General features: G+C 36.3%; 1 long non-coding RNA gene across 1 annotated transcript; it reads left to right on the forward strand.

Annotated features, from left to right (window-relative positions):
• Positions 1–128: 128 nt before the first annotated feature.
• On the forward strand, positions 129–14,584 carry LOC149083330 (uncharacterized). The gene is made up of 2 exons (XR_016193250.1): positions 129–326; positions 11,895–14,584. It is a non-coding gene; the product is annotated as an uncharacterized LOC149083330 (long non-coding RNA).
• Positions 14,585–14,983: the final 399 nt, after the last annotated feature.

Consider the following 14,983-nt stretch of genomic DNA (forward strand, 5'->3'; position numbering starts at 1 on the left):
ACCGCCCCTGAATCGAGATCCACGGACCAGCTTTTCGAGCCTGAAATTGAACCTCCGATATCGGCGATCCAGCAGGGTGGATCGAGTTTCGGCGCATGCGCAGTGAGCGTTATCGTCGCTGCAAACACAAACATCGACGTAGTAATGGCGGTCGCGCTGGATTGTTTTTACGATAAGCCGGAATGAAATAGGGAATTTAGAATAATTTATTAATTATAAGGTGATGAGTGACCGCGTTTAGGTATTAAATATATGTTAAGTAATTATCCCCGATCAATAAAAGCTTTCAACTACTTCTTGAAGCCATCAACAAGTGACGAAAGAAGGTGAGTAATGATACTTTTCTATGATTTCCTTCAAATCTGAACTTCATTCGCTAACAAAATGATCATTATCAAATAATGATAGAATTGTATGAGTAATATACTCATGTATTAATATTAATGACAAATTCGTTTTTATGGTACCTAAAGCAGGGTCGTAGTGGGCTCTCTCGATGCAGACTTTTTTCTTGAGTGGGGGCCCCTGAAACATAGGCGGAGATTGACTTAGAAGTCTGGGGGGGGGGCACGATGATGATGATGTCAATTCATCTATACATATATACATTAGATCAGTCGACTCCACGTTTGACTCTGGGGTGGGGGGCATGGGCGGAGATACGGGGGGTACCCCCCCCCCCCGAGCGTCGAAGGTGGAGTCGACTGATCTAATGTATATATGAATTGACATCATCATCATCGTGCCCCCCAGACTTCCAAGTCTATCTCCGCCTATGGCTGGAAGATGTTGGGTTATTGACGAAAGAGAAGCCAAATATGACAATAGACCAGATGAAAATAAGGCGTGACAGAGCATCACATAGACAATTCTTTTGTGCAAGATAAAATTCCTGGAACAAATGTGCGAGGAATATAGTTAGATGGTCGAAAAGACAAAACTTTAGCTAATGTCAAAGAAGGTGATTCTTTCCGTAGAAGAACCATATCTGAAGAACACATAACTATATTGCAGGAACCCGGGTCAATTTATTTCGGTCACAGAACTCCAAGAAGCAGTAGAGCAAGGGACATAAAGTCATCAATCCTAGACTTTTTGAAGCAAGATTTTGATACGAAAGAATTGATGGCGATCGGATGCGACGGAACTGTTACCAATACTGGTTATATAAATGGTGTTATCAGATTAATAGAGAAAGAAATCACACACAAGCAGTTGAACGGTGCGTACGACTCGTAACTGAAGCATCTCTTGCTGTATCAACAACCGAGAGTCGTGAAGGCTTCATTCAAGCCAGAATAAAATCAAGGAGTACTGTTCCATCGTTTGAAAAAAGCGGACTATTTCGCAAAAAAGTGAAATGTAATAACAGTGTGATAACAGAGGAAGCAATAGAGGCATTCTCCTGACACACATATCGTCAAACTATGATTTTTTTTGTTTTTATAATTTGGAACATGGTTATAGTTTTGTTCCCCCCCCCCCCCAAAAAAAAAAGGGAATTATTTTCATCTCCCTCTATCAATCACTATATTCGGAAAGAGCTTGAAAAATTCTCCTTTCAACTGCCATAACAGCTGCAATGCCGCATATTTGCTTGTCAGTTATTATTTATATATGGAACTCTTAACTTGTTGAGTATTTCTCTCGGTTTATATATATATACAGTATATATATATATTCAGTTTTGCCTCATGTACTGAATAACTTTTAAATTAAGTGTTTTTCTTTTTTTAGAGAATGCTTTTTAAAAATGATGAATGATGTTTAAAAAGATTTTTATAATGTGTACTTAGAAAAGTATTTTTGCTCGACCTTTAGGGTCTATGAGGAACCTCTATTAAAATATTTCCCTAGATTTTGGTATAACGTCTTAAAACCTTGAAAGGCATCTTTTGAATACTAAGGCAACATCAATTTCCAAAAAAGTGAAAAAACACCCTTTTTTTCGTTCCACCCTAATGTATATGTCTTTACAATGGTTTGTCACTTCTTTAACGCTGCCACATATATATGTATAATAGTTTATGCCTTTATAATATTTTGCCACATTTTCAATCCTCCCAGTAATGAGGCTTTTTGAATAGACGTCAGAATCATCATCAGCATCACTTTGAGAGTTGGGAAAAGGGTGATCCTCATAGAAATCAGTGCTAAAATTGCCAATTTTACTGTAGAAATCGGAAATTTACTGGAGGTTTTTGTCACATCAGTAATTTTAAAAATTTTATTGAATTCTCATTTTTTGAAATATTGAGTTCGCTTAGAGATACGAACCCCAGAAAATGGAATATAAAGTAATTAGCCGAACCTACTATATTACTACACCTACTACTTATTTATATCTTCTCAAGCATGGAAATTAATGTCTCCGTATTGTCTTTTGATATTCAAACTGAATAAATTCATATAGTTTAGGATATTTTAAAATTGATTATGTCCCGTAAAAAGTACATCGAAGAAATTCCACAGCTTCAATTAAGCATTTTTGAAAGCTGAAACAGGCAGGTGGATAAGTTCAGGGGGAGGGGATCGAAATACTTAGCGCCCCTTAAAAAGGGGGAAAAATATATTCATTTCTACGTTTCTTTAAATCTAGATTTGTTTATTTCATGAGTCACGCAGGACGTCGCCATATCGGTTAATTTAGACAGGTTTGTATGTCCCTCAAAGAAAGGGAGATACCACGTGATCCAAAAAGCCTCACTGAAGAAAACCCGGGCAGCGCCGGGTATTATAGCTAGTTAAACATAAAATAATTAACCGAACATACTTTTGAGTTGGCTATTCATGCAATAACACACACACACACATTTTGATTTTCACTTTTTATTTATATCTTTTCAAGCACGAAAATGAAAATTAATGTCTCCGTATTGTCTTATAATCGGATTTTATAATCAATACGGACAAAATTATATTTATCCAATTGCATCAATCCATATAGTTTAGAATGTTTTAAAATCAAATTTATGAGCCCATAAATTACACTGAAAAAATTCCGCAGCTTTAATCAAGCATTTTTTGAAGCAAAAACAGGCAGATCAATAATGTGAACTTCAAGAAAATTTTCGAAATATCTAGAGCCCATCAAAAAGGGGCAAAAAGATTCATTTCTACGTTTCTTTAATTTGGATTTGTGTCTTTCATGAGTCGCGCAGGAAGTCACCATATTGGTTACCTTTGTCTACGGTTTGTATGTCCCTCAAAGAAAGGGAGATACCACGTGATCCAAAAAGCCTCTTTGCTTCAAAAATAGCATAAACGTATGAGCACCGAAGAGAAGGTAGAAGGGTAGAGGCGGAAACACACTACACTGACGTGTAACTACACCACGTCAGATGGCACAGGATCATATCAGACATTATATGGTGTGTACACTGGTCTGATGTTTTAAGAGATGCATTGAGAGGTAGAGAGGCATGATGACGAATTTGTGAATTCTTATTCGTGGAAATTCTGTGACGTGGAATTTCCACATCACTAAATTTCCACGAATCAGAATTTCTCACGTCACGTCAGTGTAGAACTCCTTAATACACTTAATACAATGCAATTAATATATGAAGTCGTCTTACGTCAGTGTAGTATGTTTCAGCCTTTACGCCATCAGTCGAAGTGAAGTCATTGTGTGTGTTGGTCGTGATATCTGGCTTGACTTTTTGAAAAACCGGTTTTATTTTTCAACACCCATGGATGTGAGGAGACGGGTTTTTGGATGACCTTGATGAGGAAGAAATGACTGCATTAATCATTTCAGTAAAGTGTTCGATAAGGTGCATGCATTCCATACAGGGTCACCTTTACCATCGCAAAAATAATAGCTGGGTCCCTTAGCTCCGATTTTTTTCTTCTGTGAGAGGAATCGAAAATTCAGAAAATTAAAATCATAAAAATTGCAAGGAGAAAATTTTTTTCAGAATTGGAAATATAGAGTAATAGAAATATAGTGAAACCTCGCTACACAGCGTTACTCGACACCACGAGAGACAGATATATATATATGCATATATATAAATCCCTTTACAAAGATATTTTTTCAAAACTTGCTCAGAAATAGTTGATATGGTTTTCGCGGCCATCATTTGATAAAAAACAATTTTTGCTCAGAAATGTCTATATTCGAACTGCTGCCTCTCGATATTTTAATAATCCCTATACAGCGATATTATTCCATAACTGCCGAAAATTCAGAAGTTATTAAAAAAGCAATTCCAGGTATGGTGAAAATTCAGAATTATTTATTTCTCAATGAAAATGCAGATTTCCAGAATTTGTGAAAGAAACTATTGCTACCGTAAAAGCGGGTCCCCAAAACGCAGGGCCCGGTGAGACAGCACTTGTCCCGCACCCTCAAGGGCGGCTCCGATTCTCACAAATGCAGATCGACAGCTGTTTGGCGAGCAAACACCTTCTATAGCAGAAAGCCTCCGCGCCAAGCTTTGACGTCACTAAAGTCGTCCATTTCACCTGTAGCCATTGGATATAGCAGGCCAACGCATACATCCAATGACTATAAATGAAATGACGTCATGAGCTTCGCGCGGAGGCTTTCTACTATAGACGGTGTTGGTAGAGGTGGTTACGTTCATAATCCCGACAGGGTCGAATTGAAAAGTTTAATTTCACCGTATAAGCCGCATTTCGCGCTTTCTGTCGCAATTTGCATTTTTTGCGGCGAAGGGCGTTGGGGTGCAGACTATATTATTAATTGCGATCAAATAAATAGAATGTATTTGAATTAAATTTATTTGATCGCAGTTTATTATTCTTATCGGCGCCCCAACGCTCCTCACCGCGAGAAATGCAAATCTCGACAGAAAACGCAAAGTGCGGCTTATACGGCGAAATTAAATTTTCAAATTCGACCGCGTCGGGATCATGACCCAGACCCGTTGGTAGGGTCACGCAACAGAGAATTTGATCGAACATGTTCGATAAGTTCCTCTTTCATCGTCGAAACGCCAACAAAAAAACAGTCACGAAAAAAAAAAATTAATCAAAACAACGAATGAAACAAAAAGAACGAGAAAAACAAATATGGCGTCTTCACACTTGCCATCGACGAAAATCAAAGGTTTGATTTGTTTCTGACTCGTAAATAAGGCGTTACGTCGGATTTCATCATCCTTCACATTCCCACGTCACGTCAGCACAGTGTTAACGTACCTACAGAAGACTCATTGGTGGAACTTTATATCACACGTAACACGCCACGTCAGCGTAGGGTGTTTCAGCCTTAACTCCATAACAAAACTGCTTTAGGAGTTTTTTAACCCTTTAAACGGCGCGCATTGAAGAGATATCTCGCCTCCATAAAGGCCTTTCAGCATTGTAACAAGCCCAGATATTTTGCAAACTTGATTTCTCAATGAGAAACACTTTTCTCCTTACTTTGCACCTGCGGAAAATCGAAAGAAAGCCTACTTAATGGGCACATTTAGACATACATATTATATAGGCTTAAATATGGTATTTTAAAAGGGGCTAGTGATTTCTGCAACTGCTTAAAGGGTTAACCAGCTTTGTCGTATACCCCTCTGGGAGGTAATGTTCCAGGCCCGCTCAGAAAATACAGTATAGCGTCCAAGGCCGCAACTAAGGGAGGGCACGTCTAATACCTCTTAGAGGCTATGAAAGACGACAATACTAGAAAGTATTGCCCGAACATCGGACCAGGAAGGGCACCGACTTTATGCTTTCTTCCCCTTTAAAAACTACGGGGAGAAACGTCGAAATGAACACACGCCCCGGGCGATAGGGTAAATTTTCGTTTTTAGTTCCGGTTCTAATAGCGTCCACAGTTATTGATGTGGTCATGTATCTTCCAAATCAAGGATATAATTCGAAAAAATAATTTTTCACAACTTGCGGTAAAACATGTTCTCTTAGGCTGCACTTATAGTGGAGCGAAGAGGTACAAGTTACAAGAATTGCCACTAAGAAAAAATGCATAGGGTTGGAGGCACATTAGTAAAGGAGGAGGATAGAGAAAACGACTGGTGATGTTCTGAAATGTAAGGGTGTGATGATAATGAAGAGCTCTACAGAAGAGAGGAAAGAAAGAAAAAAAAAGCGAGAAACGGAATAATCAGCAGGTAGTGAAAATCAGCAGATTTCACTACCTGCGCATCTCGTTGAGTGACCTCTTTCTCCTTCGTCTCACTTCTCGAGTACGTGCGGTGAAGAACAAATCATAATTGTTTTCGTCGCTATTCTCTATTATACACTCCCGTACCTCTTGGTCGCCGTTCTATCTGCGTAGCCTTACATTTTTGATATCGTGGACCCCCCCCCTCCCCGCGTAATAAGGGTCAATGCTACGCGGAACCCGTTAAATTTCGAGCCATCTTTCCCCTCATAAAATTCAATGTGTTTTTGATAATATGCTATATAATCTGTATATCATACAGAATTGAAGCAATAAATTACAATTTCACCGTATTGCAGATCAGGGTTTCCTTAACATTCTGTGCCCCCCAATGAGCACCCCTTTTTCTTTCAATAAAATGAATGATACAGATCCCTTAAAAGAATACTCGACACAATAATTATGTAACAACAATTAATTTTTCCCTTATCCAAGCTCACAGACCTCTGGTGCAGATTGTGAAAAAAAGAAAAAAATAATTTTACGCCACTGTAATTTGAATCAATCAACACATTTAATACTATAAACTGCTTACATATAATTAAAAAAAAAATACACACAGGGCAATACAGAAAAAAATGTTAATCAGTTATGACTATAAATAGCGCAGGAATGATGCAATATTTTAAATACGAAATGCAATATAACACAATATATCAGCACATAGCAAGTAAAACTTTTTCCCTTCTTAAAACATGTGTCAAGTGTTTGAATTCTTTTCACATCAACTTCAATTTACACTTTCTAAATTAATCATTGTGGGGGGGGGGGCAGTACCGTCTTAATGCACGGGCCCATCTGAGCACAATCCGGGGCTTCAAGTGAAGAGGGGGTAAACCTCATATTAAAGGTTACAATTTCAGAGAGTATAATGTAAACCAGTAGGCAAGTATTTATAGCCAGGTAGGAAACCTCAGAAAATCACTTTGCTTGAGGACTTGCACTGTTCTCAAGACAGCATTTCATGGGGTTTACTAATTAGAAAGGAACACTCAGGCACCAGTCAAATACTTCTTTTTTCCACTGTGAACAGAGAAACAGCCAGAAATAATTTATTTCTTGAATATTTTAAAGGACTGGAGCCCTCTTTCATACATACTGTACAAATATTCCAAGCATGCCAGGAAGTGTTGTGTGCATGTACATGCGAGGCCCCAAGATATTTAAGACATCATAGTTATGTGTGTTCCACATTTAAGAAGAGTTGTCATCTGTCTTCCATGTTTGAAAGTGACAGATGCTGTATATTTCAGCAAAATTAATAAATCATCATTTAAAGCAATTTCTAATGATGATTTGAATAATGAAGACAGGGAATTTTAATGGAACAAGTTTGTCTACATATGGTTTCACTAGCACAAGGAGTTTCAGCACTATGGTGCATAGGTGCCAAGGGTAGGGCTGATATGGCTCCAGCCCTGGGGCTGACAATTATAATTTTTTGTTTTGTTTTTTCACGCTATAAATCCAACTATAGAAGGTTCCATGAAAGTCTGGCTTGTGGGCCTGCCAAAGATTCCAGTCTATGGCTCCTGCTCCAGGAAGGGGGGTCATGATAAAGTGTTCCACGATAATAAGATCTATTACTATGATTTCCAAGAATGAATATGTATATTGGTAGGCAGGTACTTCTCAGGTAAGTGGGGGGATGGGGACCTGAGGACATAACTTTCATCAAAGGGTCCATACATGCTGTTGAAATGACCCTGAATGGAAGAAAAATGTATATAAGGCAGGCCTCAGCAACCTATGACGTGCAGGTTAACGAGTGGCTCATTTCATAATTTCAGGTGACCCACTTGAGTTCCGAAAATAAAGTATAATTATATTCGGGTACATAAAGTATATACCCAAAACGTCTTAATACAGTTTGGCTGATTTTGACCTGCAGTCAAAAAAAGATGTCAACCCCTAGTATAAGGCTTTCCTGGCTATCTTTAGTACTATGATGGAAGTATTTAAGGCTGTTTGGCACTATCCTATACTAAGGGAGGTTCAAAGAACTTAGTTTTACAGCTTCGATGATACAAAGATACTGTCAAGTTAAATTATGAAATCAATTCTGGATGCTGAATGAACTTTTGACACATTATTTAAATTGGTCATTAAGTTATTCTACTAAAAATTATTTTTTTCATTATTCCACTATGGATGGAAAAAAACAACTTTTAAGTACTATAATAAATTATGCACCCATATTTTCTCACAATCTTACATTGAATATCTATTACTACTATTTTTAGGCATATACATCGCAAGCTTTGGCAGGTTTTCATGGCACAATGAGAGGAAAAATACAAATATATATAATTTTTTTATTGCACTGCATGCATAAAAATATGGATATTAGTTGACTATGTAATACTGTTGAAAGCTGAAGACAAATAACTAAGTTATTTTCATTCCAATTCTTTTATAAATTGCAAAATAAAAAAAATTTAACAAAAAAAACCAGCGTAAACTATTGGCTCTACAAATAAAATTCTATTTAACATATGTACAAGAACAATATGCACTCAATACAAAAACTGGGAGAAAACACTTATATAAAAAAAATAAAAAACCCTTCGAGGAGATTCCTTTAAGTGTGAAAGAAAACATTTTTAAATTTGTTAAGTTCAAGACAGAACATATTTTTCTTGAACATAATAGAAATGACTAGTGCAACATCATGAATCAACAACTACCTATTAACCCTTAACTGGTAATGCATCAAAATTCAAAGACTCGTTTTCTTGTTTTTTTTTCATTGAGATGTTATTCTCACTCTATCTTAAAAATTTCAGTAGCTTAATGTCTTGTCAAGATGAATTCTAGAATAGTGAACTTGACTTGTTATTATCAATGGTAAAGTTTTTTTAGATAGTATAAAATTAGACAATATTAATATCTAAAAAAAAAAAAAAAAAAAAAAAAAAATATATATATATATATGACTAGATAAAATATTAACCAATAAGTACTGTAACAAGGCTATTGCCTTATAATCTAATTAACTCTTTAATTTATACTGACCCACTGGAAGGACTTTGTCCATTGGGGTCACAGAGTGTCTGGTTATAGTAATGTCAGTTTTATTTTTTGTGTTTTACTCAGTTGTTTTGATTGTATGTTTTATGTGTTGTGTTCAGTCCAAAAAAAAAAAAAATGCACCCCCCCCCCTCCTATTTGTGCACATATTTTGTACTTAGAAGCTTTTACTTTTCAATTTATGGTACACTTTTCCTTTTAATGTTGTGCATGATTTAATTGATGTGTATAACTATGGATGTTCTATTATTTGAGTTCAGTAAAAGATATGAATTTCGCAGTTCCGAATGGCCAAAACCATTAGAAGAGATGAGCCAAACCTTGTTAAAGAGCTAAGAAAACAAATCACTAGATGATATATGTATTATATAAATTATAAATTCATTAATTATCAACTCCAGTATTACATATAACCATAATATGAACACAAAGAATAGGGGTCAATCTAAGAAGCTTTTTATGTTGAAAGTAAGTAAAAGACAACTACTAAGGTAGAATATTTCTGGAATAAAATAATGAATTAACCCTTTATATACTAATGGTACTTTAAAGTACCAGGTTAGATAATTTGTTTTGAACTAATTGTTTCAAAAACATTGTTTGTGTGTGTGTTTTTTGTCTTTAATTAAACCTTTTCTTTAATTAAAACTAAAATGACCTACCAAATAATTTACATGATAACTATTTATTATCATTACTTTCATACTTCTATTATATAATTTTCTTATTATTCTACTTTTCACAATGTCAGATATAAAGGGTTAAAAAGAAATAATTTACAAGATTTGTGCTCCAGTTAGAACAGCTTCAATAACAAGCTGTGTATACAGTAAGCAACTGCTTGTTCAATATGTCCTGCCAATATAGGATCGTCATTTCAACTTTTTCCGGGGGGGGGGGGGGGGGCGGGCAAAGAACATATGCTCCATGTATGTATATACAGGGTGTACTGTTAACAGACCGACAAACTCAGAGGGTTGTTAGACCCTGTATACATATATATTTGTGAATATAAATATATTTATATACAGGGTATAATATAATTGTAAATATATAAATATACATTTCTAGTGTATTTTCGAAAGCTGGGGCCTGCCTGCCAGTAAAAGAACAATAAGATTAATACAATAAACTGTCATTTGTTTTGGAAAATACTGAGCTAAGCATTCTATGTACATAGTTCCCCCCCCCCCCCCCCGTATTTGCTGGGGTTACGTTCCGGTGGTGACCGCGAATACGGAAATCCGCGAATAACCAAAACCATAGGGTTTTATTTGTATATCTCGTTTATTGAACATTATGAGAAGAGCAGGGTGACACAGAGGTAGAAGGATATGTAAAAGAGGGTGGAGATGTTTTCTTGAAAGAACATTGTGATTTCTGTTTGCCATTTCTTCTTATCAAGTATGTTGGGGTATATAAGGCTTCCTCTAATAATTTTTCTACATGTGAAGAATGTACCATAGAACGGACATGTCATGAAAATAATCTATTGTTGATTTGAACTTGCGAAGCCCTTCTATGTTGCACATGGTGAACTGGACTTCTTCTTTGTCTTGATCTGGTACAGTTTCAGGAGCAGTCACTCAGCTGCATTAATTCCTCTTCGGTTAATGCCTCTGAATTGCTATTAAATTCGCTTTTTCCGTTATAATATTACAACCAATTGGAATACTTTTTCTGTGGCAGTCTTGACCCACAAAAAAAAAACAAAACCAGCATTTTCTGTATGAGAAACACATGGGTTCCATAGCAATGCAAGGTTTTCGCTGCCATAGGTGCAGCTACAGCCTCGGCTGATTGAATTTCAGATTCTTTTTTCTTGATATATCTCACCGTAGATTCATTGATTCTATAATGGTGGGCAACAGCAGCAATTGATTTACTTTTTCCAAGCATATATAGGCAATGTATCAAACTTTTTTTTTGTCCTTCCGAAACATTATCAGTAGCACTAGAAAAATGAGCCATCCTAAACACAGACAACTCAGATTCTGTAAACAAAACACATGAATGATGATTGCTAAGTGTTGGCAAAAAAAAAATTTTTAATGAAGAAAAAAAGCTGTGAATACGGAAACCGCAAATACGGGGGGTGGACTGTATATATTTTGAGCATAATTTACATAGATTTGTCTTCAAATGTTAATTTACTATATTCTTTTAATTTTTTACTTTGTGAAACAAATTATATTGTTCAATCATAATAATAAAAAGAGTCATCGATTTTTATGGTCGTTTACCATTTGTGTAATTTTAACAGACCATTACCAATAAAAGGTTAACACAACTGTGTGTGAATAAAAAAAAAAAGTTACACATCTGCATATATGTACCGTATTCGCCGGCATGCCGCCAAACATAACAGACACCAGATTTTTTAATGTTGGGGGTCTGGTCCATTTAAAGCTTGCCAAAAAAAGCAAGGTTAGCATTCATTAAACTAATTTTCAGTGGATTTTTATAGTAAAGATATTTAAGATAGAATTGCCCAACATGCTGGCTAATGAAGGGGAATACAGTATATACCTTCAGGACCACAAGATGCTTTCCATAATCACAACAATTGTATAAAGGCCAAACATAAGTTGCATTTTTGGATCCAGAATTAATTTTCCAACAGATTTTTCATTTAATTGTTTTTGGTGCCTTTTTCAATGTTATTATGTGAAAGGCTGATCGCTAAATTTTTGTATTTTGCACAATGTTGCAGGCCTGCCTGTGAAGAGACTTTTCAAATGGAAGACTAGCCTGCATTTGCACCTCAAAATTGGAAAACCATCAAACCCCACTTCAGTTACAGTGCTGAAGTAGGGGTAGCTGAACTACTACATTGCTGCCTATGAGCATGAACCTTGGCCTTCACAATATAAGGTGACAACCGCACAGTGGCTCTAACTGATGACTGAAAGAAGTTCAGTTTTACATATCTCATTGTTTACAGAAAAAACTGTCACCATTTTTAAAAATATATAGCGCTTGTATAAAAGCAAAGGTACTTAAAAAATAAATAGATCAATATCACTCACATATTCTAATACTTTGCACTCCACATTATGGAATGAATTTTATATAGACGATAAAGTGAATCTATAAACATATTTGATCAAAATTATCCTTTACACTGTAAATACAAAACTCTTGTTATACGTAAACATACATTAAGAATTTGTTAAAAACTTAATCATGCAAAAGAAAATAATACAGCAGAGACAGTCTCTACACAATGAACCTGTTTTTTTCACACAGAATGCTCACATTTTCACAATTCATTCTATATTGAAATGGATTACCTTTTGGGTTTGATAATACGATTAAATAATCGACGTTTGGGTGTACCCAAAATTCCCCAAACGTTGATTTAATCGTATCATTCTATATTAATAATTATTTCTAATAGATTTTCTTTATAACAAAATTTCTGATGGAACAAAGTACTTTGGATAGATGGAGACTCAACTGTATATTATTATGTGGCTTGTAAATTCCTATTTTATATATACCGTGGCACTATGGTAAACGAGCTTAATTTGTTCCATGAATGTGTAATCAGAATGAGACTCGTTATTCGAATCAAACTTCCCCCACAAGAAATAATGTAAACACGGATGATTCGTTCCACAATTATTCATTCATATAAAAATTACTCATAAAAACGTATTTAATAAACAACACAACATAATAGTATAACAAATAATAAAATGAAATCTTATAATGAAGTAATACAATAACGCCATAAAATAAACATACCATACAATGATGTTTATAAATTTACTTACTCTAAACAGCAAGCGAAAGGAGAACAATCGTTTAGGATGATTACAGACTCTCTCTGTTGTTTGCAAACTTATTCTTTAAAAAATAACCTATCCAAGGACACTTGCTTCTCTTTTTTTAGGCCAGATTCATTGCTCACATTGCCACACTTTTATTTGGGTGATTCTTATCTACAGAATTTCTCACAGATTCCCCCACATCTCTCTAATCCCATTTGAAGTAAGGGACTCCTCATTTTTCTCTTCCTCGGACGAGATCCCGTCCATGGGCATTTGCTGTTGCACACATCCATCAATTCGTCTGTGGTTAACTCCTGGGCATGTTCCTCCAGTAGTTCTTGAATATCCTTCTTATTCACCTCCAGTCCCAAGATCTCAACTTTGAGGTGCAAATGCGAGCCAATCTCCTCAAAAAGTCTCGCCACAGAGAGCAACAGGCCTACAACGATAAATCATTCGTTCATCACACTCCATAGTTAAAAAAACTGGTGGCAGATGGCAGCACTATACATAACAAGCATTACACAGAAACAAACTCCACATCAGGTTTCACTACACGTACCAATTTGTTAGAGGTTCCACAGAGGAATATGGACGAGGTGCATGTTTAGTAGTAGTAGTCTCAAGGACACAATCTTTTCGACAACTGATGGCTCTTGTTCATGAGGTAGCCTCTCATTGTATTCAATAACGCAATCATTCCAAAGTTTTCTCCAAGCAGAATTTAAGGTTCTCTTGGTGACCCCATCCCAGGCTATATTGGTGATTTTGAGGGAGTGCAAAATGTTGAAATGTTTTTTCCAAAACTCTTGGAGGGTAAGGTTTGTTCCCTCAGTCCCTACAAAGCATCGCTGAAATAGTTCTAAAGCTTTTTGAAGTTGGAAATTACATATTGGTCCATTGGTTGGAGTAATGGAGTGGTTTTGGAAGGAACTTGATCTCAATGAACTGGAATTCCTCCAGTAAGTCATCCTTAAAGCTTGAAGAATGAGGAACATAACCAGCATGACTTTGAGTGGCAGATTCTTTTCTGAAAGATATTTTTTTACTGAAGGACTGAAGTCTTCATTGATCCACTCAATAAACAAGATATGTGTGAGCCTTGCTGTTTGATCTCCACATAACGTTTGACTGGTTCTTTTGCACCTTGCATTTCTTGAAAGCTCATGTTCTCAGAATGGTACAAGAGTAGCGGTTCGACTTTGTAATCCCTGCTGGCGTTAGTACAGAACAAGAGGGTGAGATGATCTTTCATGGGCTTGCGATCGGGCATTGCATTCTCTTCTGTAATGTAGGTCCTCTTCTGCATCTTTTTTCAGAAAAGCCTTGTCTCATCACAGTTGAAAACTTGCTATGGCAGATAACACTTGCAAACCATGTGTGTGTGTGTGAGCTTCTTGAACTCTTCAGCGAACACTTTAGCTGCCTTAGCATCTGCACTAGCTGCATCTTCATACCTCAAAACACTATGGATGCCACTTCTTTTTTCAAAGTTTTTTAACCATCCCCTGCTCGCCTTCTTTGTTTTCTGTTGATACAGCTGGTCATAGGTGTATGCAGAATTTTTTCAAGGGGAGGGGTTTAAATTTTTTCCTGCAAAATAACACTATAATCTCAGCTTTGTAGGGGGTTAGAACCCCAAACCACCCCCCTTTGAGTACGCCAATACACCTGGTAGTTTGCTCACAAGATCGGCATACAAAGTATTTGCTTTCTCACAGATAATGTTCTCAGTCACAGTATCACCAGCTAGTTGCTTTTCATTGATCCACACAAGCAGGAAGTTTTCCATTTCCTCCAGCACATGTGGCAGTTGCAAATCGTAGATGTAGACTTCTTATAGGCGATCTTGAAATGTTGGCAACTCCCATACCTTGCTCCTGCTTTTTGATGGTTTCCTTTTTAAGTTCCAGAGTAATTCCTTCTTAAGTTAATCATCCTTCCATGGCTTTTCTTCTCAACCTTCTTCATCATGGAGTCATCATTGGAGAAAAGGTACTTAAACAGTGGAGTCACTACACTTGGA

Source organism: Pholcus phalangioides, unplaced genomic scaffold (assembly GCF_987345545.1).
Source record: "Pholcus phalangioides strain wild (caught in Gottingen) unplaced genomic scaffold, Ppha-v1.0 ptg000009l_1, whole genome shotgun sequence".
Classification (NCBI taxonomy): Eukaryota; Metazoa; Arthropoda; class Arachnida; order Araneae; family Pholcidae; genus Pholcus; species Pholcus phalangioides.